The sequence below is a fragment of the Pseudophryne corroboree genome, unplaced genomic scaffold (assembly GCF_028390025.1).
Source record: "Pseudophryne corroboree isolate aPseCor3 unplaced genomic scaffold, aPseCor3.hap2 scaffold_2759, whole genome shotgun sequence".
In the NCBI taxonomy this organism is placed as follows: Eukaryota; Metazoa; Chordata; class Amphibia; order Anura; family Myobatrachidae; genus Pseudophryne; species Pseudophryne corroboree.
The window spans coordinates 1-23,249 of record NW_026969421.1 but is presented as its reverse complement, the minus strand read 5'-3'; the positions used below and the strand labels follow the sequence as shown (position 1 = coordinate 23,249).

The window sequence follows — 23,249 nt, the reverse complement described above, 5'->3', positions numbered from 1 at the left end:
ATGAGCCCCACACCGAAGGAGGGTGGGGGTGTTTAATGCGAACTAGGGGTCTTGCACAATGCGAACTACAGGTAGTGCTGCAGGGCCCACACCCTTTTACTTGCCTTACAGAGCAGCTCTGGAGCTGTTACAGTGCCCAGCTGCTGCAAGAAATCAGCTTGAATCCTTCAGGGGCTGGGGCATAGCCAACATGAGCCCCACACCGACAGAGGGTGGAGGTGTTTAATGCGAACTAGGGGTCATCCAAGTGCCGCAAAAGGCCGCCATGCCCTGCACGCCCCTTTTCTCTTTTCATATGCAGACGAGGGTTGAAGCCAACTTTGACCCACTGCTTGGATGACATCGCCATATGCAAATCCATCTGCTGCAGGCCTTCCCCCAGGAATGCTTGCACTAGTTGTTGCATTTGGTTTGTTGTTTGGGGGTGCTTCAGTATTAGGCAGCCTTCTGCCCTCCCATGTTCATCTGAAAATATGTGTTCTCCCTGCAGTTGTTGTCCCCAGATGAGAGTTCCCTTGTGCTGCCTCAGTTCAATCTCCTTTACTTGACAGAGATGTGCCTGAGCAGCGGCCCTCCCCAGCCCTATCCCAAATCATACTTATTTTGCATAGGAGATACCATGGTCATGAAGACTGTTCTCCCAGGGTGCGGTTCATTCATTGCATTCTGGGTATGCTGACCCCTGTGATTTCCCCAAATGTGGGAAACTCGACTGCATTATTTAATGCGAACTAGGGGTCATCCAAGCACCGCAAAAGGCCGCCATGCCCTGCATACCCCTTTTCTCTTTTCATAAGCAGACGAGGTTTGAAGCCAACCTTGACCCACTGCTTGGATGACATCACTTGCTGCCTTTCCAATGAAGCAAGTTTAATTTAATAATAGGTGAAAAACCATCCCTACAAAGGTGTTAATAAGATACTTGGCTTTGTGGACACTTTTCAGAGCACAAATTTGTTAGCATAAAAATAAAGCCAGAAAATGAAGAGCTGTTTAATCACTCAATTGGATTTTTCTGCCAGCATATTTCTTTTTCTCTGCAACCCACTGCTAAATTGTGCTTCGTGGCTGTTTTTTTTATAAAATCACTTAATCAAATCTAACTCTGATTACATCAGAGAAGGCCAGGTACCCTACACCATAACAGGGGTTTTCGAAATTTTGACTTGTCTACTTAAAGATCACCAAAATCTGATAACAAGGTCAATTACGTCCCTAGGTGGGATTGAACCACCAACCTTTTGGTTAACAACTGAACACGCTAACTGTTTGTGCCTCAGATACACTTTGCGAAAGTACATACTGACAAAGGCTAATAAGCATTCATCTAGAACGTTTCCTAGAAAAACTTTAAAAAGTCAATAATCTGGAGAGTTTTTGTAAGATGTTTCTTCCATCAACCAATGAAGAAACACATTGGTACTTTCCCATGATGAGTGAGTGCTTCAGGATCTCTTGCACTTACATGTGCAGCAGAGTACTGTAATGGAAGCATGCTGGGTCCATAACCCAGAGGTAGGCAGATTGAAACTATCCTCTGCTATATGCATTGTTTTTTGTTAATTAAAGTAATCCAAAACTGGGATTGATATTTTTGCTCTTTTATTTTTACTTAAAGTACAATAACTTTTACCATTTTAATTTGTTTTAATAGTATATTGACAGTATTGTTTTCTTTCAAAAATCCACTTAATTTTCTTTACCCTATTATTAAAATGGTAATTGACAAAAACAAACTACATTGTCACCAGAAGAGCAGTACAAAATATACAAGTGATATATTAAAATCATCTTTCCAGCTTTAATTTCAATGATGCCTTGGTGCAACAATTTTGTGAGAAACATCTTCACCCATAAAGAAAGATTTTCTTAATTCCTTACCTGTGTGCTGATTAGATATCACCTTGTTTTCACATTAAACAGACTTCCCCATGAGGAAGCAGCAAGGATGCAGTGACGTTTATGTTTCCTGGTGTCAACCTGTATTATTTCAGTAGACATTGAAATGAGGATGCATCTTGCTTCCTTTCCAATGAAGCAAGTTTAATTCAGTAATAGGTGGATAATCATTCCTACAAAGGTGTTAATCAGAGACTTGGCTTTGTGGACACTTTTCAGAGAGCAAATTTGTTAGCATAAACATAAAATCAGAAAATGAAGAGCTGTTTAATCACTCAATTGGACTTTTCTGCCAGCATAATTTTTTTTCTCTGCAACCCACTGCTAAATTGTGCTTCCTAGCTGTTTTTTATAAAATCACTTAATCAAATCTAACTCTGATTACATCAGAGAAGGCCGGGTACCCTACACCATAAGAGGGGGTTTGAAATTTTGACTTGTCTACTTAAAGATCACCAAAATCTGATAACAAGGTCAATTACGTCCCTGGGTGGGATTGAATCACCAACCTTTAGGTTAATAGCCATACACACTGACTGATTGCGCCACAGCGACACTTTGCAAAAGTACATACTGACAAAGGCTAATAAGCATTCATCTAGAACGTTTCCTAGAAAAACTTTAAAAAGTCAATAATCTGGAGAATTTTTGTAAGAAACACATTGGTACTTTCCCATGATGAGTGAGTGCTTCAGGATCTCTTGCACTTACATGGGCTATTAACCAAAAGGTTCCCACCCAGTGATGTAATTGACCTTGTGATCAGATTTTGGTGATCTTTAAGTAGACAAGTCAAAATTTCAAACCCCCTCTTATGGTGTAGGGTACCTGGCCTTCTCTGACGTAATCAGAGTTAGATTTAATTAAGGTGCGCAAGGACATAGAAGGGAGCGGTTTAAGAAAAGAGAAGTGGAAACAGACAGCAAACTAGGCTGGAGAGAGACCTGAGACAAAGAGATCTGAATTATACGAGAGCCGACCAGGGGAAACACAAATTATGCAGTCAAGTTTCCCACATTTGGGGAAATCGCAGGAGCAGCACACCCAGAGTGCAATGGGTGAGCCTTGCCCTGGGAGAAGCACCTTCATGATCATAGTATCTCACCTGGCAGGTAAGTAGGAGTTGGGCTAGTGCTGGGGAGGGTCGCTGCTCGGGTACGCCCCTGTCAAGTGAAGGAGATCCAACTGAGGCAGCACAAGGGAACTCTCGAAAGAAGAACAAGGCTAGAGGAAGATCTGAGACAAAGAAATCTGACTTTTACCAGAGCTGACCAGAGGAAAGCACAAACACAGTCCCCCACTACCACCAGGAAACATTAACGCCACTGCATCCTTGCTGCTTTCTCATGTGGAAGTCTATTTAATGTGAAAACAAGGTGCTATCTAATTAGCACACAGAAAAGAAAATTAAGTGAATTTTTGAAAGAAAACAATACTGTCAATATACTATTAAAACAAATTAAAATGGTAAAAGTTATTGTACTTTAAGTAAAAATAAAAGAGCAAAAATGTCAATCCCAGTTTTGGATTACTTTAATTAACAAAAAAAATGCATATAGCAGAGGATAGTTTCAATCTGCCTACCTCTGGGTTATGGACCCAGCATGCTTCCATTACAGTACTCTGCTGCACATGTAAGTGCAAGAGATCCTGAAGCACTCACTCATGGGAAAGTACCAATGTGTTTCTTCATTGGTTGATGGAAGAAACATCTTACAAAAACTCTCCACATTATTGACTTTTTAAAATGTTTCTAGGAAACGTTCTAGATGAATGCTTATTAGCCTTTTTCAGTATATGCTTTTGCAAAGTGTCGCTGTGGCGCAATCAGTTAGTGTGTAAGGCTATTAACCAAAAAGTTGGTGGTTCAATCCCACCCAGGGACGTAATTGACCTTGTTATCAGATTTTGGTGATCTTTATGTAGACAAGTAAAAATTTCATACCCCCTCTTATGGTGTAGGGTACCTGGCCTTCTCTGATGTAATCAGAGTTAGATTTGATTCAGTGATTTTATAAAAAACAGCTAGGAAGCACAATTTAGCAGTGGGTTGCAGAGAAAAAGAAATATGCTGGCAAAAAAATCCAATTGAGTGATTAAACAGCTCTTCATTTTCTGGCTTTATTTTTATGCTAACAAATTTGTTCTGTGAAAAGTGTCCACAAAGCCAAGTCTCTGATTAACACCTTTGTAGGGATGGTTTTTCACCTATTACTAAATTAAACTTGCTTCATTGGAAAGGCAGCAAGATGCATCCTCATTTCAATATCTACAGAAATAATACAGGTTGACACCAGGAAACATTAACGCCACTGCAAACTTGCTGCTTTCTCATGTGGAAGTCTGTTTAATGTGAAAACAAGGTGATATCTAATTAGCACACAGGTAAGGAATTAAGAAAATCTTTATTTAAGGGTGAAGATGTTTCTCACAAAATCGTTGCCCCAATGCATCATTGAAATTCAAGCTGGAAAGATGATTTTAATATATCACTTGTACATTTTGTATTGCTCTTCTGGTGACAATGTAGTTTGTTTTTGTCAATTACCATTTTAATAATCGGGTAAAGAAAATTAATTGGATTTTTGAAAGAAAACAATACTGTCAATATACTATTAAAACAAATTAAAATGGTAAAAGTTATTGTACTTTAAGTAAAAATAAAAGAGCAAAAATATCAATCCCAGTTTTGGATTACTTTAATTAACAAAAAAAAATGCATATAGCAGAGGATAGTTTCAATCTGCCTACCTCTGGGTTATGGACCCAGCATGCTTCCATTACAGTACTCTGCTGCACATGTAAGTGCAAGAGGTCCTGAAGCACTCACTTATCATGGGAAAGTACCAATGTGTTTCTTCATTGGTTGATGGAAGAAACATCTTACAAAAACTCTCCACATTATTGACTTTTTAAAATGTTTCTAGGAAGCGTTCTAGATGAATGCTTATTAGCCTTTGTCAGTATGTACTTTTGCAAAGTGTCGCTGTGGCGCAATCAGTTAGTGTGTATGGTTATTAACCAAAAGGTTGGTGGTTCAATCCCACCCAGGGACGTAATTGACTTTGTTATCAGATTTTGGTGATCTTTAAGTAGACAAGTCAAAATTTCAAACCCCCTGTTATGGTGGTAGGGTACCTGGCCTTCTCTGATGTAATCAGAGTTAGATTTGATTCAGTGATTTTATAAAAACAGCTAGGAAGCACAATTTAGCAGTGGGTTGCAGAGAAAAAGAAATATGCTGGCAAAAAAATCCAATTGAGTGATTAAACAGCTCTTCATTTTCTGGCTTTATTTTTATGCTAACAAATTTGTTCTCTGAAAAGTGTCCACAAAGCCAAGTCTCTGATTAACACCTTTGTAGGGATGGTTTTTCACCTATTACTAAATTAAACTTGCTTCATTGGAAAGGCAGCAAGATGCATCCTCATTTCAATGTCTACTGAAATAATACAGGTTGACACCAGGAAACATTAACGCCACTGCATCCTTGCTGCTTTCGCATGTTGAAGTCTGTTTAATGTGAAAACAAGGTGATATCTAATTAGCACACAGGTAAGGAATTAAGAAAATCTTTATTCAAGGGTGAAGGTGTTTCTCACAAAATCGTTACCCCAATGCATCATTGAAATTCAAGCTGGAAAGATGATTTTAATATATCACTTGTACATTTTGTATTGCTCTTCTGGTGACAATGTAGTTTGTTTTTGTCAATTACCATTTTAATAATAGGGTAAAGAAAATTAAGTGGATTTTTGAAAGAAAACAATACTGTCAATATACTATTAAAACAAATTAAAAAGGTAAAAGTTATTGCACTTTAAGTAAAAATAAAAGAGCAAAAATATCAATCCCAGTTTTGGATTACTTTAATTAACAAAAAAAAATGCATATAGCAGAGGATAGTTTCAATCTGCCTACCTCTGGGTTATGGGCCCAGCATTTTTCCATTGCAGTACTCTGCTGCACATGTAAGTGCAAGAGATCCTGAAGCACTCACTCATCATGGGAAAGTACCAATGTGTTTCTTCGTTGGTTGATGGAAGAAACATCTTACAAAAACTCTCCAGATTATTGACTTTTTAAAGTTTTTCTAGGAAACGTTCTAGATGAATGCTTATTAGCCTTTGTCAGTATGTACGTTTGTAAAGTGTCTCTGTGGCGCAATCTGTTGGTGTGTTTGGTTATTAATCACAGGGTTGGTGGTTCAATCCCACGCAGGGATGTAATTGACCTTGTTATCAGATTTTGGTGATCTTTAAGTAGACAAGTCAAAATTTCAAACCCCCTTCTTATGGTGTAGGGTACCTGGCCTACTCTGATGTAATCAGAGTTAGATTTGAATCAGTGATTTTATTAAAAAAAACAGCTAGGAAGCACAATTTAGCAGTGGGTTGCAGAGAAAAAGAAATATGCTGGCAGAAAAATCCAATTGAGTGATTAAACAGCTCTTCATTTTCTGGCTTTATTTTTATGCTAACGAATTTGTTCTCTGAAAAGTGTCCACAAAGCCAAGTATCTGATTAACATATTTGTAGGGATGGTTTTTCACCTATTACTAAATTAAACTTGCTTCATTGGAAAGGCAGCAAGATGCATCCTCATTTCAATATCTACTGAAATAATACAGGTTGACACCAGGAAACATTAACGCCACTGCATCCTTGCTGCTTTCTCATGTGGAAGTCTGTTTAATGTGAAAACAAGGTGATATCTAATTAGCACACAGGTAAGGAATTAAGAAAATCTTTATTTAAGGGTGAAGATGTTTCTCACAAAATCGTTGCCCCAATGCATCATTGAAATTCAAGCTGGAAAGATGATTTTAATATATCACTTGTACATTTTGTATTGCTCTTCTGGTGACAATGTAGTTTGTTTTTGTCAATTACCATTTTAATAATCGGGTAAAGAAAATTAATAGGATTTTTGAAAGAAAACAATACTGTCAATATACTATTAAAACAAATTAAAATGGTAAAAGTTATTGTACTTTAAGTAAAAATAAAAGCTAAAATATCAATCCCAGTTTTGGATTACTTTAATGAACAAAAAAAAAATGCATATAGCAAAGGATAGTTTCAATCTGCCTACCTCTGGGTTATGGGCCCAGCATGCTTCCATTGCAGTACTCTGCTGCACATGTAAGTGCAAGAGATCCTGAAGCACTCACTCATCATGCGAAAGTACCAATGTGTTTCTTCATTGGTTGCTGGAAGAAACATCTTACAAAAACTCTCCAGATTATTGACTTTTTAAAGTTTTTCTAGGAAACGTTCTAGATGAATGCTTATTAGTCTTTGTCAGTATGTACTTTTTGCAAAGTGTCTCTGTGGCGCAATCGGTTAGTGTGTTCAGCTATTAATCAAAAGGTTGGTGGTTCAATCCCATCCAGGGACGTAATTGACCTTGTGATCAGATTTTGGTAATATTTAAGTAGACAAGTCAAAATTGCAAACCCCCTCTTATGGTGTAGGGTACCTGGCCTTCTCTGATGTAATCAGAGTTAGATTTGATTAAGTGATTTTATAAAAAAACAGCTAGGAAGCACAATTTAGCAGTGGGTTGCAGAGAAAAAGAAAAATGCTGGCAGAAAAATCCAATTAAGTGATTAAACAGCTCTTCATTTTCTGGCTTTATTTTTATGATTACAAATTTGTTCTCTGAAAAGTGTCCACAAAGCCAAGTATCTGATTAACATCTTTGTAGGGATGGTTTTTCACCTATTACTAAATTAAACTTGCTTCATTGGAAAGGCAGCAAGATGCATCCTCATTTCAATATCTACGGAAATAATACAGGTTGACACCAGGAAACATTAACGCCACTGCATCTTTGCTGTTTTCTCATGTGGAAGTCTGTTTAATGTGAAAACAAGGTGATATCTAATTAGCACACAGGTAAGGAATTAAGAAAATCTTTATTTAAGGGTGAAGATGTTTCTCACAAAATCGTTGCCCCAATGCATCATTGAAATTCAAGCTGGAAAGATGATTTTAATATATCACTTGTACATTTTGTATTGCTCTTCTGGTGACAATGTAGTTTGTTTTTGTCAATTACCATTTTAATAATCGGGTAAAGAAAATTAAGTGGATTTTTGAAAGAAAACAATACTGTCAATATACTCTTAAAACAAATTAAAATGGTAAAAGTTATTGTACTTTAAGTAAAAATAAAAGAGCAAAAATATCAATCCCAGTTTTGGATTACTTTAATTAACAAAAAAAAATGCATATAGCAGAGGATAGTTTCAATCTGCCTACCTCTGGGTTATGGACCCAGCATGCTTCCATTACAGTACTCTGCTGCACATGTAAGTGCAAGAGGTCCTGAAGCACTCACTTATCATGGGAAAGTACCAATGTGTTTCTTCATTGGTTGATGGAAGAAACATCTTACAAAAACTCTCCACATTATTGACTTTTTAAAATGTTTCTAGGAATCGTTCTAGATGAATGCTTATTAGCCTTTGTCAGTATGTACTTTTACAAAGTGTAGCTGTGGCGCAATCAGTTAGTGTGTAAGGCTATTAACCAAAAGGTTGGTTGTTCAATCCCACCCAGGGACTTAATTGACCTTGTTATCAGATTTTGGTGATCTTTAAGTAGACAAGTCAAAATTTCAAACCCCCTGTTATGGTGTAGGGTACCTGGCCTTCTCTGATGTAATCAGAGTTAGATTTGATTCAGTGATTTTATAAAAACAGCTAGGAAGCACAATTTGGCAGTGGGTTGCAGAGAAAAAGAAATATGCTGGCAGAAAAATCCAATTGAGTGATTAAACAGCTCTTCATTTTCTGGCTTTATTTTTATACTAACTAATTTGTTCTCTGAAAAGTGTCCACAAAGCCAAGTATCTGATTAACATATTTGTAGGGATGGTTTTTCACCTATTACTAAATTAAACTTGCTTCATTGGAAAGGCAGCAAGATGCATCCTCATTTCAATATCTACTGAAATAATACAGGTTGATACCAGGAAACATTAACGCCACTGCATCCTTGCTGCTTTCTCATGTGGAAGTCTGTTTAATGTGAAAACAAGGTGATATCTAATTAGCACACAGGTAAGGAATTAAGAAAATCTTTATTTAAGGGTGAAGATGTTTCTCACAAAATCGTTGCCCCAATGCATCATTGAAATTCAAGCTGGAAAGATGATTTTAATATATCACTTGTACATTTTGTATTGCTCTTATGGTGACAATGTAGTTTGTTTTTGTCAATTACCATTTTAATAATAGGGTAAAGAAAATTAAGTGGATTTTTGAAAGAAAACAATACTGTCAATATACTATTAAAACAAATTAAAATGGTAAAAGTTATTGTACTTTAAGTAAAAATAAAAGCTAAAATATCAATCCCAGTTTTGGATTACTTTAATGAACAAAAAAAAAATGCATATAGCAAAGGATAGTTTCAATCTGCCTACCTCTGGGTTATGGGCCCAGCATGCTTCCATTGCAGTACTCTGCTGCACATGTAAGTGCAAGAGATCCTGAAGCACTCACTCATCATGCGAAAGTACCAATGTGTTTCTTCATTGGTTGCTGGAAGAAACATCTTACAAAAACTCTCCACATTATTGACTTTTTAAAGTTTTTCTAGGAAACGTTCTAGATGAATGCTTATTAGCCTTTGTCAGTATGTACGTTTGTAAAGTGTCTCTGTGGCGCAATCTGTTGGTGTGTTTGGTTATTAATCACAGGGTTGGTGGTTCAATCCCACGCAGGGATGTAATTGACCTTGTTATCAGATTTTGGTGATCTTTAAGTAGACAAGTCAAAATTTCAAACCCCCTTCTTATGGTGTAGGGTACCTGGCCTACTCTGATGTAATCAGAGTTAGATTTGAATCAGTGATTTTATAAAAAAAAACAGCTAGGAAGCACAATTTAGCAGTGGGTTGCAGAGAAAAAGAAATATGCTGGCAGAAAAATCCAATTGAGTGATTAAACAGCTCTTCATTTTCTGGCTTTATTTTTATGCTAACGAATTTGTTCTCTGAAAAGTGTCCACAAAGCCAAGTATCTGATTAACATATTTGTAGGGATGGTTTTTCACCTATTACTAAATTAAACTTGCTTCATTGGAAAGGCAGCAAGATGCATCCTCATTTCAATATCTACTGAAATAATACAGGTTGACACCAGGAAACATTAACGCCACTGCATCCTTGCTGCTTTCTCATGTGGAAGTCTGTTTAATGTGAAAACAAGGTGATATCTAATTAGCACACAGGTAAGGAATTAAGAAAATCTTTATTTAAGGGTGAAGATGTTTCTCACAAAATCGTTGCCCCAATGCATCATTGAAATTCAAGCTGGAAAGATGATTTTAATATATCACTTGTACATTTTGTATTGCTCTTCTGGTGACAATGTAGTTTGTTTTTGTCAATTACCATTTTAATAATCGGGTAAAGAAAATTAATAGGATTTTTGAAAGAAAACAATACTGTCAATATACTATTAAAACAAATTAAAATGGTAAAAGTTATTGTACTTTAAGTAAAAATAAAAGCTAAAATATCAATCCCAGTTTTGGATTACTTTAATGAACAAAAAAAAAATGCATATAGCAAAGGATAGTTTCAATCTGCCTACCTCTGGGTTATGGGCCCAGCATGCTTCCATTGCAGTACTCTGCTGCACATGTAAGTGCAAGAGATCCTGAAGCACTCACTCATCATGCGAAAGTACCAATGTGTTTCTTCATTGGTTGCTGGAAGAAACATCTTACAAAAACTCTCCAGATTATTGACTTTTTAAAGTTTTTCTAGGAAACGTTCTAGATGAATGCTTATTAGTCTTTGTCAGTATGTACTTTTCGCAAAGTGTCTCTGTGGCGCAATCGGTTAGTGTGTTCAGCTATTAATCAAAAGGTTGGTGGTTCAATCCCATCCAGGGACGTAATTGACCTTGTGATCAGATTTTGGTAATATTTAAGTAGACAAGTCAAAATTGCAAACCCCCTCTTATGGTGTAGGGTACCTGGCCTTCTCTGATGTAATCAGAGTTAGATTTGATTAAGTGATTTTATAAAAAAACAGCTAGGAAGCACAATTTAGCAGTGGGTTGCAGAGAAAAAGAAAAATGCTGGCAGAAAAATCCAATTAAGTGATTAAACAGCTCTTCATTTTCTGGCTTTATTTTTATGATTACAAATTTGTTCTCTGAAAAGTGTCCACAAAGCCAAGTATCTGATTAACATCTTTGTAGGGATGGTTTTTCACCTATTACTAAATTAAACTTGCTTCATTGGAAAGGCAGCAAGATGCATCCTCATTTCAATATCTACGGAAATAATACAGGTTGACACCAGGAAACATTAACGCCACTGCATCTTTGCTGTTTTCTCATGTGGAAGTCTGTTTAATGTGAAAACAAGGTGATATCTAATTAGCACACAGGTAAGGAATTAAGAAAATCTTTATTTAAGGGTGAAGATGTTTCTCACAAAATCGTTGCCCCAATGCATCATTGAAATTCAAGCTGGAAAGATGATTTTAATATATCACTTGTACATTTTGTATTGCTCTTCTGGTGACAATGTAGTTTGTTTTTGTCAATTACCATTTTAATAATCGGGTAAAGAAAATTAAGTGGATTTTTGAAAGAAAACAATACTGTCAATATACTCTTAAAACAAATTAAAATGGTAAAAGTTATTGTACTTTAAGTAAAAATAAAAGAGCAAAAATATCAATCCCAGTTTTGGATTACTTTAATTAACAAAAAAAAATGCATATAGCAGAGGATAGTTTCAATCTGCCTACCTCTGGGTTATGGACCCAGCATGCTTCCATTACAGTACTCTGCTGCACATGTAAGTGCAAGAGGTCCTGAAGCACTCACTTATCATGGGAAAGTACCAATGTGTTTCTTCATTGGTTGATGGAAGAAACATCTTACAAAAACTCTCCACATTATTGACTTTTTAAAATGTTTCTAGGAATCGTTCTAGATGAATGCTTATTAGCCTTTGTCAGTATGTACTTTTACAAAGTGTAGCTGTGGCGCAATCAGTTAGTGTGTAAGGCTATTAACCAAAAGGTTGGTTGTTCAATCCCACCCAGGGACTTAATTGACCTTGTTATCAGATTTTGGTGATCTTTAAGTAGACAAGTCAAAATTTCAAACCCCCTGTTATGGTGTAGGGTACCTGGCCTTCTCTGATGTAATCAGAGTTAGATTTGATTCAGTGATTTTATAAAAACAGCTAGGAAGCACAATTTGGCAGTGGGTTGCAGAGAAAAAGAAGTATGCTGGCAGAAAAATCCAATTGAGTGATTAAACAGCTCTTCATTTTCTGGCTTTATTTTTATACTAACTAATTTGTTCTCTGAAAAGTGTCCACAAAGCCAAGTATCTGATTAACATATTTGTAGGGATGGTTTTTCACCTATTACTAAATTAAACTTGCTTCATTGGAAAGGCAGCAAGATGCATCCTCATTTCAATATCTACTGAAATAATACAGGTTGATACCAGGAAACATTAACGCCACTGCATCCTTGCTGCTTTCTCATGTGGAAGTCTGTTTAATGTGAAAACAAGGTGATATCTAATTAGCACACAGGTAAGGAATTAAGAAAATCTTTATTTAAGGGTGAAGATGTTTCTCACAAAATCGTTGCCCCAATGCATCATTGAAATTCAAGCTGGAAAGATGATTTTAATATATCACTTGTACATTTTGTATTGCTCTTATGGTGACAATGTAGTTTGTTTTTGTCAATTACCATTTTAATAATAGGGTAAAGAAAATTAAGTGGATTTTTGAAAGAAAACAATACTGTCAATATACTATTAAAACAAATTAAAATGGTAAAAGTTATTGTACTTTAAGTAAAAATAAAAGCTAAAATATCAATCCCAGTTTTGGATTACTTTAATGAACAAAAAAAAAATGCATATAGCAAAGGATAGTTTCAATCTGCCTACCTCTGGGTTATGGGCCCAGCATGCTTCCATTGCAGTACTCTGCTGCACATGTAAGTGCAAGAGATCCTGAAGCACTCACTCATCATGCGAAAGTACCAATGTGTTTCTTCATTGGTTGCTGGAAGAAACATCTTACAAAAACTCTCCAGATTATTGACTTTTTAAAGTTTTTCTAGGAAACGTTCTAGATGAATGCTTATTAGTCTTTGTCAGTATGTGCTTTTTGCAAAGTGTCGCTGTGGCGCAATCAGTTAGTGTGTAAGGCTGTTAACCAAAAGGTTGGTGGTTCAATCCCACCCAGGGACTTAATTGACCTTGTTATCAGATTTTGGTGATATTTAAGTAGACAAGTCAAAATTGCAAACCCCCTCTTATGGTATAGGGTACCTGGCCTTCTCTGATGTAATCAGAGTTAGATTTGATTAAGTGATTTTATAAAAAAACAGCTAGGAAGCACAATTTAGCAGTGGGTTGCAGAGAAAAAGAAAAATGCTGGCAGAAAAATCCAATTGAGTGATTAAACAGCTCTTCATTTTCTGGCTTTATTTTTATGATTACAAATTTGTTCTCTGAAAAGTGTCCACAAAGCCAAGTATCTGATTAACATCTTTGTAGGGATGGTTTTTCACCTATTACTAAATTAAACTTGCTTCATTGGAAAGGCAGCAAGATGCATCCTCATTTCAATATCTACGGAAATAATACAGGTTGACACCAGGAAACATTAACGCCACTGCATCTTTGCTGTTTTCTCATGTGGAAGTCTGTTTAATGTGAAAACAAGGTGATATCTAATTAGCACACAGGTAAGGAATTAAGAAAATCTTTATTTAAGGGTGAAGATGTTTCTCACAAAATCGTTGCCCCAATGCATCATTGAAATTCAAGCTGGAAAGATGATTTTAATATATCACTTGTACATTTTGTATTGCTCTTCTGGTGACAATGTAGTTTGTTTTTGTCAATTACCATTTTAATAATCGGGTAAAGAAAATTAATTGGATTTTTGAAAGAAAACAATACTGTCAATATACTATTAAAACAAATTAAAATGGTAAAAGTTATTGTACTTTAAGTAAAAATAAAAGAGCAAAAATATCAATCCCAGTTTTGGATTACTTTAATTAACAAAAAAAAATGCATATAGCAGAGGATAGTTTCAATCTGCCTACCTCTGGGTTATGGACCCAGCATGCTTCCATTACAGTACTCTGCTGCACATGTAAGTGCAAAAGATCCTGAAGCACTCACTCATCATGGGAAAGTACCAATGTGTTTCTTCATTGGTTGATGGAAGAAACATCTTACAAAAACTCTCCACATTATTGACTTTTTAAAATGTTTCTAGGAATCGTTCTAGATGAATGCTTATTAGCCTTTGTCAGTATGTACTTCTGCAAAGTGTCGCTGTGGCGCAATCAGTTAGTGTGTAAGGCTGTTAACCAAAAGGTTGGTGGTTCAATCCCACCCAGGGACTTAATTGACCTTGTTATCAGATTTTGGTGATCTTTAAGTAGACAAGTCAAAATTTCAAACCCCCTGTTATGGTGTAGGGTACCTGGCCTTCTCTGATGTAATCAGAGTTAGATTTGATTCAGTGATTTTATAAAAACAGCTAGGAAGCACAATTTAGCAGTGGGTTGCAGAGAAAAAGAAATATGCTGGCAGAAAAATCCAATTGAGTGATTAAACAGCTCTTCATTTTCTGGCTTTATTTTTATGCTAACAAATTTGTGCTCTGAAAAGTGTCCACAAAGCCAAGTATCTGATTAACACCTTTGTAGGGATGGTTTTTCACCTATTATTAAATTAAACTTGCTTCATTGGAAAGGCAGCAAGTGATGTCATCCAAGCAGTGGGTCAAAGTTGGCTTCAAACCTCGTCTGCTTATGAAAAGAGAAAAGGGGTATGCAGGGCATGGCGGCCTTTTGCGGTGCTTGGATGACCCCTAGTTCGCATTAAATAATGCAGTCGAGTTTCCCACATTTGGGGAAATCACAGGGGTCAGCATACCCAGAATGCAATGAATGAACCGCACCCTGGGAGAACAGTCTTCATGACCATGGTATCTCCTATGCAAAATAAGTATGATTTGGGATAGGGCTGGGGAGGGCCGCTGCTTAGGCACATCTCTGTCAAGTAAAGGAGATTCAACTGAGGCAGCACAAGGGAACTCTCATCTGGGGACAACAACTGCAGGGAGAACACATATTTTCAGATGAACATGGGAGGGCAGAAGGCTGCCTAATACTGAAGCACCCTCAAACAACAAACCAAATGCAACAACTAGTGCAAGTATTCCTGGGGGAAGGCCTGCAGCAGATGGATTTGCATATGGCGATGTCATCCAAGCAGTGGGTCAAAGTTGGCTTCAACCCTCGTCTGCATATGAAAAGAGAAAAGGGGCGTGCAGGGCATGGCGGCCTTTTGCGGCACTTGGATGACCCCTAGTTCGCATTAAACACCTCCACCCTCCGTCGGTGTGGGGCTCATGTTGGCTATGCCCCAGCCCCTGAAGGATTCAAGCTGATTTCTTGCAGCAGCTGGGCACTGTAACAGCTCCAGAGCTGCTCTGTAAGGCAAGTAAAAGGGTGTGGGCCCTGCAGCACTACCTGTAGTTTGCATTGTGCATTGGAAGGCACAAAGTAAGCAGACGGGAGGAGAAGTCAGGATAGTGCACAAGGGTATAGACGGGAGGGGATCAAGAAAAAAGAAGTGGAAACAGACAGCAAACTAGGCTTCCAATGCACAATGCAAACTACAGGTAGTGCTGCAGGGCCCACACCCTTTTACTTGCCTTACAGAGCAGCTCTGGAGCTGTTTAATCACTCAATTGGATTTTTCTGCCAGCATAATTTTTCTCTTACGTCCTAGAGGATGCTGGGGACTCCGTAAGGACCATGGGGGATAGACGGGCTCCGCAGGAGACATGGGCACTTTAAGAAAGACTTTAGATCTGGGTGTGCACTGGCTCCTCCCTTTATGCCCCTCCTCCAGACCTCAGTTTACTACTGTGCCCAGAGGAGACTGGGTGCTTTTCAGGGAGCTCTCCTGAGTTTCCTGACAGAAAGTATATTTGTTAGATTTTTTTATTTTCAGGGAGCCTGCTGGCAACAGACTCCCTGCATCGAGGGGCGGAGGGGAGAGATGCACACCTACTTCTGTGAGTTGATAGGCTCTGCTTCTTAGGCTACTGTACAGCATTAGCTCCAGAGGGATCGGTACGCAGGTCTCACCCTCGCCGTCCGTCCCAGAGCCGCGCCGCCGTCCCCCTCGCAGAGCCGGAAGATAGAAGCCGGGTGAGTATGAGAAGAAAAGAAGACTTCAGAGGCGGCGGAAGACTTCATGATCTTCACTGAGGTAACGCACAGCAGTAAAGCTGTGCTCCATTGCTCCAATACACCTCACACACGGCAGTCAGTGTAAGGGTGAAGGGCGCAGGGGGGACGCCCTGGGCAGCAATATAGACCACTCTTTGGCAAAATAAATATATATGCAGCTAGGCACTGTATATATATATATAAGAGCCCCCGCCATTTTTTTACTATATTTGAGCGGGACAGAAGCCCATCGCTGAGGGGGTGGGGCTTCTCCCTCAGCACTCACCAGCGCCATTTTCTCCACAGCACCGCTGAGGGGAAGCTCCACGGACTCTCCCCTGCTTATACCACGGTAGAAAGAGGGTCTTAAAGAAGAGGGGGGCACATAATTAGGCGCATATATATATGGAAATACAGCGCTACTGGGTAAACATAAAATTATTGTGTTTTTTTCCTGGGTCATATAGCGCTGGGGTGTGTGCTGGCATACTCTCTCTCTCTGTCTCTCCAAAGGGCCTTGTTGGGGAACTGTCCTCAGATAAGAGGATTCCCTGAGTGTATGGTGTGTCGGTACACGTGTGTCGACATGTCTGAGGTAGAAGGCTCTCCTAGAGAGGAGCAGGAGCAAATTAATGTGGTGTCTCCATCGACAATGCCGACACCTGACTGGATGGATATGTGGAATGTTTTAAGTGCTAATGTAAACTTATTACACAAGAGATTAGACAAAGCTGAAGCTAGGGAACAGTCAGGGAGTCAACCCATGCCTGTCCCTATGTCGCAGGGACCTTCGGGGTCTCAAAAGCGCCCACTATCCCAAATAGTTGACACAGATACCGACATAGTGTCGACTACGATGATGCAAAGTTACAGCCAAAATTGGCTAAATGTATTCGATATATGATTATTGCAATAAAAGATGTTTTGCACATCACAGAGTCCCCTGTCCCTGACACGAGGGTACACATGTATAAGGGAAAGAAACCTGAGATAACCTTTCCCCCCTCACATGAGTTGAACGAATTATGTGAAAAAGCTTGGGAATCTCCAGACAAAAAGCTGCAGATTCCCAAAAGGATTCTTATGGCGTATCCTTTCCCGCCAATGGACAGGATACGGTGGGAATCCTCCCCTAGGGTGGATAAAGCATTGACACGCTTATCCAAAAAGGTAGCGCTGCCATCCCAGGATACGGCTACCATCAGGGACCCTGCTGACCGCAAGCAGGAGGTTACCCTAAAGTCCATTTACACACATTCTGGTACCTTACTCAGACCGGTAATTGCGTCGGCCGGGGTTGTAGCGCAGTGGCAGCATGGACAGATACCTTATCAGCAGAGATTGAGACCCTAGATAAGGATGCTATGTTATTGACCATAGGGCATATAAAAGATGCTGTCCTATATATGAGAGATGCTCAAAGTGACATTAGTCTACTGGGTTCTAGAATAAATGCTATGTCGATTTCTGCTAGACGAGTCCTATGGACCCGGCAATGGACAGGTGATGCCGACTCAAAAAGGCATATGGAGGTTTTACCTTACAGGGGTGAGGAATTGTTTGGGGAAGGTCTCTCGGACCTAGTCTCCACAGCTACAGCTGGTAAATCAAATTTTTTGCCTTATATTCCCTCACAGCCTAAGAAAGCACCACATTATCAAATGCAGTCCTTTCGATCACAGAGAAACAAGAAAGTACGAGGTGCGTCCTTTCTTGCCAGAGGTAAGGGCAGAGGAAAGAAGCTGCACAACACAGCTAGTTCCCAGGAACAGAAGTCCTCCCCGGCCTCTACAAAATCCACCGCATGACGCTGGGGCTCCGCTAAAGGAGTCCGCCCAGTTGGGGGCACGTCTTCGAGTTTTCAGCCACATCTGGGTTCATTCGCAGGTGGATCCCTAGGCAATAGAAATTGTTTCTCAGGGTTACAAGCTGAAATTCGAAGAGGTGCCTCCTCGCCAGTTTTTCAAATCGGCCCTACCATCTTCTCCCCAGGAAAGGGAGATAGTGTTAAATGCAATTCACAAATTGTATCTTCAACATATGCCGCTGTTCGGGCACCCCCCTGTCAAGTGAAAGAGATCCAACTGAGGCAGCACAAGGGAACTCTCGAAAGAAGAACAAGGCTAGAGGAAGATCTGAGACAAAGAAATCAGACTTTTTCCAGAGCTGACCAGAGGAAAGCACAAACACAGTCCCCCACTACCACAAATAATGCAGTCGAGTTTCCCACATTTGGGGAAATCACAGGGGTCAGCATACCCAGAATGCAATGAATGAACCTCACCCTGGGAGAAAAATCTTCATGACCATGGTATCGCCTATGCAAAATAAGTATGATTTGGGATAGGGCTGGGGAGGGCCGCTGCTCAGGCACATCTCTGTCAAGTAAAGGAGATTCAACTGAGGCAGCACAAGGGAACTCTCATCTGGGGACAACAACTGCAGGGAGAACACATATTTTCAGATGAACATGTGAGGGCAGAAGGCTGCCTAATGCTGAAGCACCCCCAAACAACAAACCAAATGCAACAACTAGTGCAAGCATTCCTGGGGGAAGGCCTGCAGCAGATGGATTTGCATATGGTGATGTCATCCAAGCAGTGGGTCAAAGTTGGCTTCAACCCTCGTCTGCATATGAAAAGAGAAAAGGGGCGTGCAGGGCATGGCGGCCTTTTGCAGCGCTTGGATGACCCCTAGTTCGCATTACACACCTCCACCCTCCTTCGGTGTGGGGCTCATGTTGGCTATGCCCCAGCCCCTGAAGCATTCAAGCTGATTTCTTGCAGCAGCTGGGCACTGTAACTGCTCCAGAGCTACTCTGTAAGGCAAGTAAAAGGGTGTGGGCCCTGCAGCACCACCTGTAGTTCGCATTGTGCGTTGGAAGGCACGAAGTAAGCAGACGGGAGAAGTCAGGATAGTGCGCAAGGGCATAGAAGGGAGCGGCTCAAGAAAAGAGAAGTGGAAACAGACAGCAAACTAGGCTGTAGAGAGACCTGAGACAAAGAGATCTGAATTATACGAGAGCCGACGAGGGGAAACACAAATTATGCAGTCAAGTTTCCCACATTTGGGGAAATCGCAGGAGCAGCACACCCAGAGTGCAATGGTTGAGCCTTGCCCTGGGAGAAGCACCTTCATGATCATAGTATCTCACCTGGCAGGTAAGTAGGAGTTGGGCTAGAGCTGGGGAGGGTCGCTGCTCGGGTTCCCCCCTGTGAAGTGAAGGAGATCCAACTGAGGCAGCACCAGGGAACTCTCGAAAGAAGAACAAGGCTAGAGGAAGATCTGAGACAAAGAAATCTGACTTTTACCAGAGCTGACCAGAGGAAAGCACAAACACAGTCCCCCACTACCACAAATAATGCAGTCGAGTTTCCCACATTTGGGAAAATCACAGGGGTCAGCATACCCAGAATGCAATGAATGAACCTCACCCTGGGAGAACAATCTTCATGACCATGGTATCTCCTATGCAAAATAAGTATGATTTGGGATAGGGCTGGTGAGGGCCGCTGCTCAGGCACATCTCTGTCAAGTAAAGGAGATTCAACTGAGGCAGCACAAGGGAACTCTCATCTGGGGACAACAACTGCAGGGAGACCACATCTTTTCAGATGAACATGGGAGGGCGGAAGGCTGCCTAATACTGAAGCACCATCAAATATCAAACCATATGCAACAACTAGTACAAGCACTCCTGGGGGAAGGTCTGCAGCAGACGGATTTGCATACGGTGATGTTATCCAAGCAGTGGGCCAAAGTTGACTGGAACCCTCATCTGCATATGAAAAGAGAAAAGGGGCATGCAGGGCATGGCGGCCTTTTGCAGTGCTTGGATGACCCCTAGTTCGCATTAAACACCCCCACCCTCCTTTGGTGTGGGGCTCATGTTGGCCATGCCCCATCCCCTGAAGCATTCAAGCTGATTTCTTGCAGCAGCTGGGCACTGTAACAGCTCCAGAGCTGTTCTGTAAGGCAAGAAAAAGGGTGTGGGCCCTGCAGCACCACCTGTTGTTCGCATTGTGCGTTGGAAGGCACAAATTAAGCAGACGGGAGGAGAAGTCAGGATAGTGCGTAAGGGCATACTTTTCTCTTAGTCCGGGGGCAAGGCTTCAAAATGGGGTCTGCAACGGAGGAGACACAGGGGGCGTGGTCACAGCAGCTTTTCTCTACAGCCTGCACCAGCAGGAGCCTACACCATTTTTTATGATCACGCTGAACTGCAGTGCGACTGCAATTACAGCATGGTCAAGAAGGGAGGCGTCATGCTGGGTGGCCATGCCCTGTCACTGTGCAGGAGCCAGCACAGCTCACACACTAGTCCCCGGGTGCAGCCCCCAACCCCCGGGACACCCGGAGCAACAAAATGTAGATTCAGGCCACCAGGCCACGCCCCTACCTATGAAACCATGCCTCCTTTTTACCATTGCGCTGTTTATCTGCGCGCACTGCATTACAATCTCCCTCGCCACCTCTCTGGGTGTCACCAGTGATAGTGACACCTCTGCCATGCTTGTAGCAGCTGGTCCTAAGATCTACGCCTCAAGCCCTGAGTGTTTGCCCTTGTGACTTGTTGATCATCATAGCGAAGCAGATGCTTACAGAAAACTGCAGGGGCTTAGATTGAAAATAAAAAAATTGATGGGTATAAGGTAGAGAGGAGCGGGTTCGGTTCTCCGAGAACCGAATTCCCCACGAACTCCACGTGGTTTACACTGGTCCGAGGCAGGCTCGGTTGTTCCCGCCTGACTCGGAAAACCTGAACAAGGGAAAATGTCATCATCCCGCTGTCGGATTCTTGCGAGATTCGGATTCCATATAAAGAGCTGCGCGTTGCTGCCATTTTTACTCGTGCATTGAAGAGAGAGCGGAGAGGACGTGGCTATGTTCTCTCAGTGGAAATCTCAATATCAGTGCTCAGTATCAGTGGTTACTTATTGCTGCTCAGTAATACTAGTAGTGTGTCTCTCCTGCTCAGTGTCAGTTCTCAGTAGTATCCTCATCAGTGCTCAGTATCACTGCTCATTGTCTTGTGCTGCATTGTGGTGCTCAGCATACTACAGTACATTACTAATAGTCCAGTGCTGCATCTTGCTGCTCAGTGTCAGTTCTAGTATCCTCATCAGTGCTCACTATCACTGCTCATTGCATTGTGGTGTTCTGTATACTACAGTAACATAGTAATATAGTATATATAGAGGAGCGGGTTCGGTTCTCCGAGAACCGAATTCCCTACGAACTCCACGTGGTTTACACTGGTCCGAGGCAGGCTCGGTTGTTCCCGCCTGACTCGGAAAACCTGAACAAGGGAAAATGTCATCATCCCGCTGTCGGATTCTCGCGAGATTCGGATTCCATATAAAGAGCTGCGCGTTGCCGCCATTTTTACTCGTGCATTGAAGAGAGAGCGGAGAGGACGTGGCTATGTTCTCTCAGTGGAAATCTCAATATCAGTGCCCAGTATCAGTGGTTACTTATTGCTGCTCAGTAATACTAGTAGTGTGTCTCTCCTGCTCAGTGTCAGTTCTCAGTAGTATCCTCATCAGTGCTCAGTATCACTGCTCATTGTCTTGTGCTGCATTGTGGTGCTCAGCATACAACAGTACATTACTAATAGTCCAGTGCTGCATCTTGCTGCTCATGTTGGCTATGCCCCAGCCCCTGAAGCATTCAAGCTGATTTCTTGCAGCAGCTGGGCACTGTAACAGCTCCAGAGCTGCTCTGTAAGGCAAGTAAAAGGGTGTTGGCCCTGCAGCACTACCTGTAGTTTGCATTGTGCGTTGGAAGGCACAAAGTAAGCAGACAGGAGAAGTCAGGAGAGTGCACAAGGGCATAGAAGGCAGGGGCTCAAGAAAAGAGAAGTGGAAACAGACAGCAAACTAGGCTGGAGAGAGACCTGAGACAAAGAGATCTGAATTATACGAGTAGCCGACCAGAGGAAACACAAATTATGCAGTCAAGTGTCCCACATTTGGGGAAATCGTAGGAGCAGCACACCCAGAGTGCAATGGGTGAGCCTTGCCCTGGGAGAAGCACCTTCCTGATCATAGTATCTCACTTGGCAGGTAAGTAGGAGTTGGGCTTGAGCTGGGGAGGGTCGCTGCTCGGGCACCCCCCTGTCAAGTGAAGGAGATCCAACTGAGGCAGCACAAGGAAACTCTCGAAAAAAGAACAAGGCTAGAGGAAGATCTGAGACAAAGAAATCTGACTTTTACCAGAGCTGACCAGAGGAAAGCACAAACACAGTCCCCCACTACCACAAATAATGCAGTCGAGTTTCCCACATTTGGGGAAATCACAGGGGTCAGCATACCCAGAATGCAATGAATGAACCTCACCCTGGGAGAACAATCTTCATGACCATGGTATCTCCTATGCAAAATAAGTATGATTTGGGATAGGGCTGGGGAGGGCCGCTGCTCAGGCACATCTCTGTCAAGTTAAGGAGATTCAACTGAGGCAGCACAAGGGAACTCTCATCTGGGGACAACAACTGCAGGGAGAACACATATTTTCAGATGAACATGGGAGAGCAGAAGGCTGCCTAATACTGAAGCACCCCAAACAACAAACCAAATGCAACAACTAGTACAAGCATTCCTGGGGGAAGGTCTGCAGAAGACGGATTTGCATACGGTGATGTTATCCAAGCAGTGGGCCAAAGTTGACTGGAACCCTCATCTGCATATGAAAAGAGAAAAGGGGCATGCAGGGCATGGCGGCCTTTTGCAGTGCTTGGATGACCCCTAGTTCGCATTAAACACCTCCCCCCTCCAGGTAGTGCTGCAGGGCCCACACCCTTTTACTTGCCTTACAGAGCAGCTCTGGAGCTGTTACAGTGCCCAGCTGCTGCAAGAAATCAGCTTGAATCCTTCAGGGGCTGGGGCATAGCCAACATGAGCCCCACACCGACGGAGGGTGGAGGTGTTTAATGCGAACTAGGGGTCATCCAAGTGCCGCAAAAGGCCGCCATGCCCTGCACGCCCCTTTTCTCTTTTCATATGCAGACGAGGGTTGAAGCCAACTTTGACCCACTGCTTGGATGACATCGCCATATGCAAATCCATCTGCTGCAGGCCTTCC

The 23,249-nt window shown here is 41.2% G+C and overlaps 5 non-coding genes and 3 pseudogenes across 5 annotated transcripts; 1 reads left to right on the top strand and 7 right to left on the bottom strand.

Annotated features, from left to right (window-relative positions):
- The first annotated feature begins 594 nt into the window (after positions 1 to 594).
- On the top strand, positions 595 to 773 carry LOC135013757 (U1 spliceosomal RNA; annotated as a pseudogene).
- A 2,083-nt stretch (positions 774 to 2,856) lies between these two features.
- On the bottom strand, positions 2,857 to 3,019 carry LOC135013751 (U1 spliceosomal RNA). Its single transcript, XR_010212385.1, has one exon. It is a non-coding gene; the product is annotated as a U1 spliceosomal RNA (small nuclear RNA).
- Positions 3,020 to 14,756: 11,737 nt separating this feature from the next.
- LOC135013755 (U1 spliceosomal RNA) lies at positions 14,757 to 14,935 on the bottom strand (annotated as a pseudogene).
- Positions 14,936 to 18,337: 3,402 nt separating this feature from the next.
- LOC135013761 (U1 spliceosomal RNA) lies at positions 18,338 to 18,501 on the bottom strand. The gene has a single exon (XR_010212389.1). It is a non-coding gene; the product is annotated as a U1 spliceosomal RNA (small nuclear RNA).
- Positions 18,502 to 19,199: 698 nt separating this feature from the next.
- Positions 19,200 to 19,335, bottom strand: LOC135013753 (U1 spliceosomal RNA; annotated as a pseudogene).
- Positions 19,336 to 19,487: 152 nt separating this feature from the next.
- LOC135013759 (U1 spliceosomal RNA) lies at positions 19,488 to 19,651 on the bottom strand. Its single transcript, XR_010212387.1, has one exon. It is a non-coding gene; the product is annotated as a U1 spliceosomal RNA (small nuclear RNA).
- Positions 19,652 to 22,075: 2,424 nt separating this feature from the next.
- LOC135013752 (U1 spliceosomal RNA) lies at positions 22,076 to 22,239 on the bottom strand. Its single transcript, XR_010212386.1, has one exon. It is a non-coding gene; the product is annotated as a U1 spliceosomal RNA (small nuclear RNA).
- Positions 22,240 to 22,391: 152 nt separating this feature from the next.
- LOC135013750 (U1 spliceosomal RNA) lies at positions 22,392 to 22,555 on the bottom strand. The gene has a single exon (XR_010212384.1). It is a non-coding gene; the product is annotated as a U1 spliceosomal RNA (small nuclear RNA).
- Positions 22,556 to 23,249: the final 694 nt, after the last annotated feature.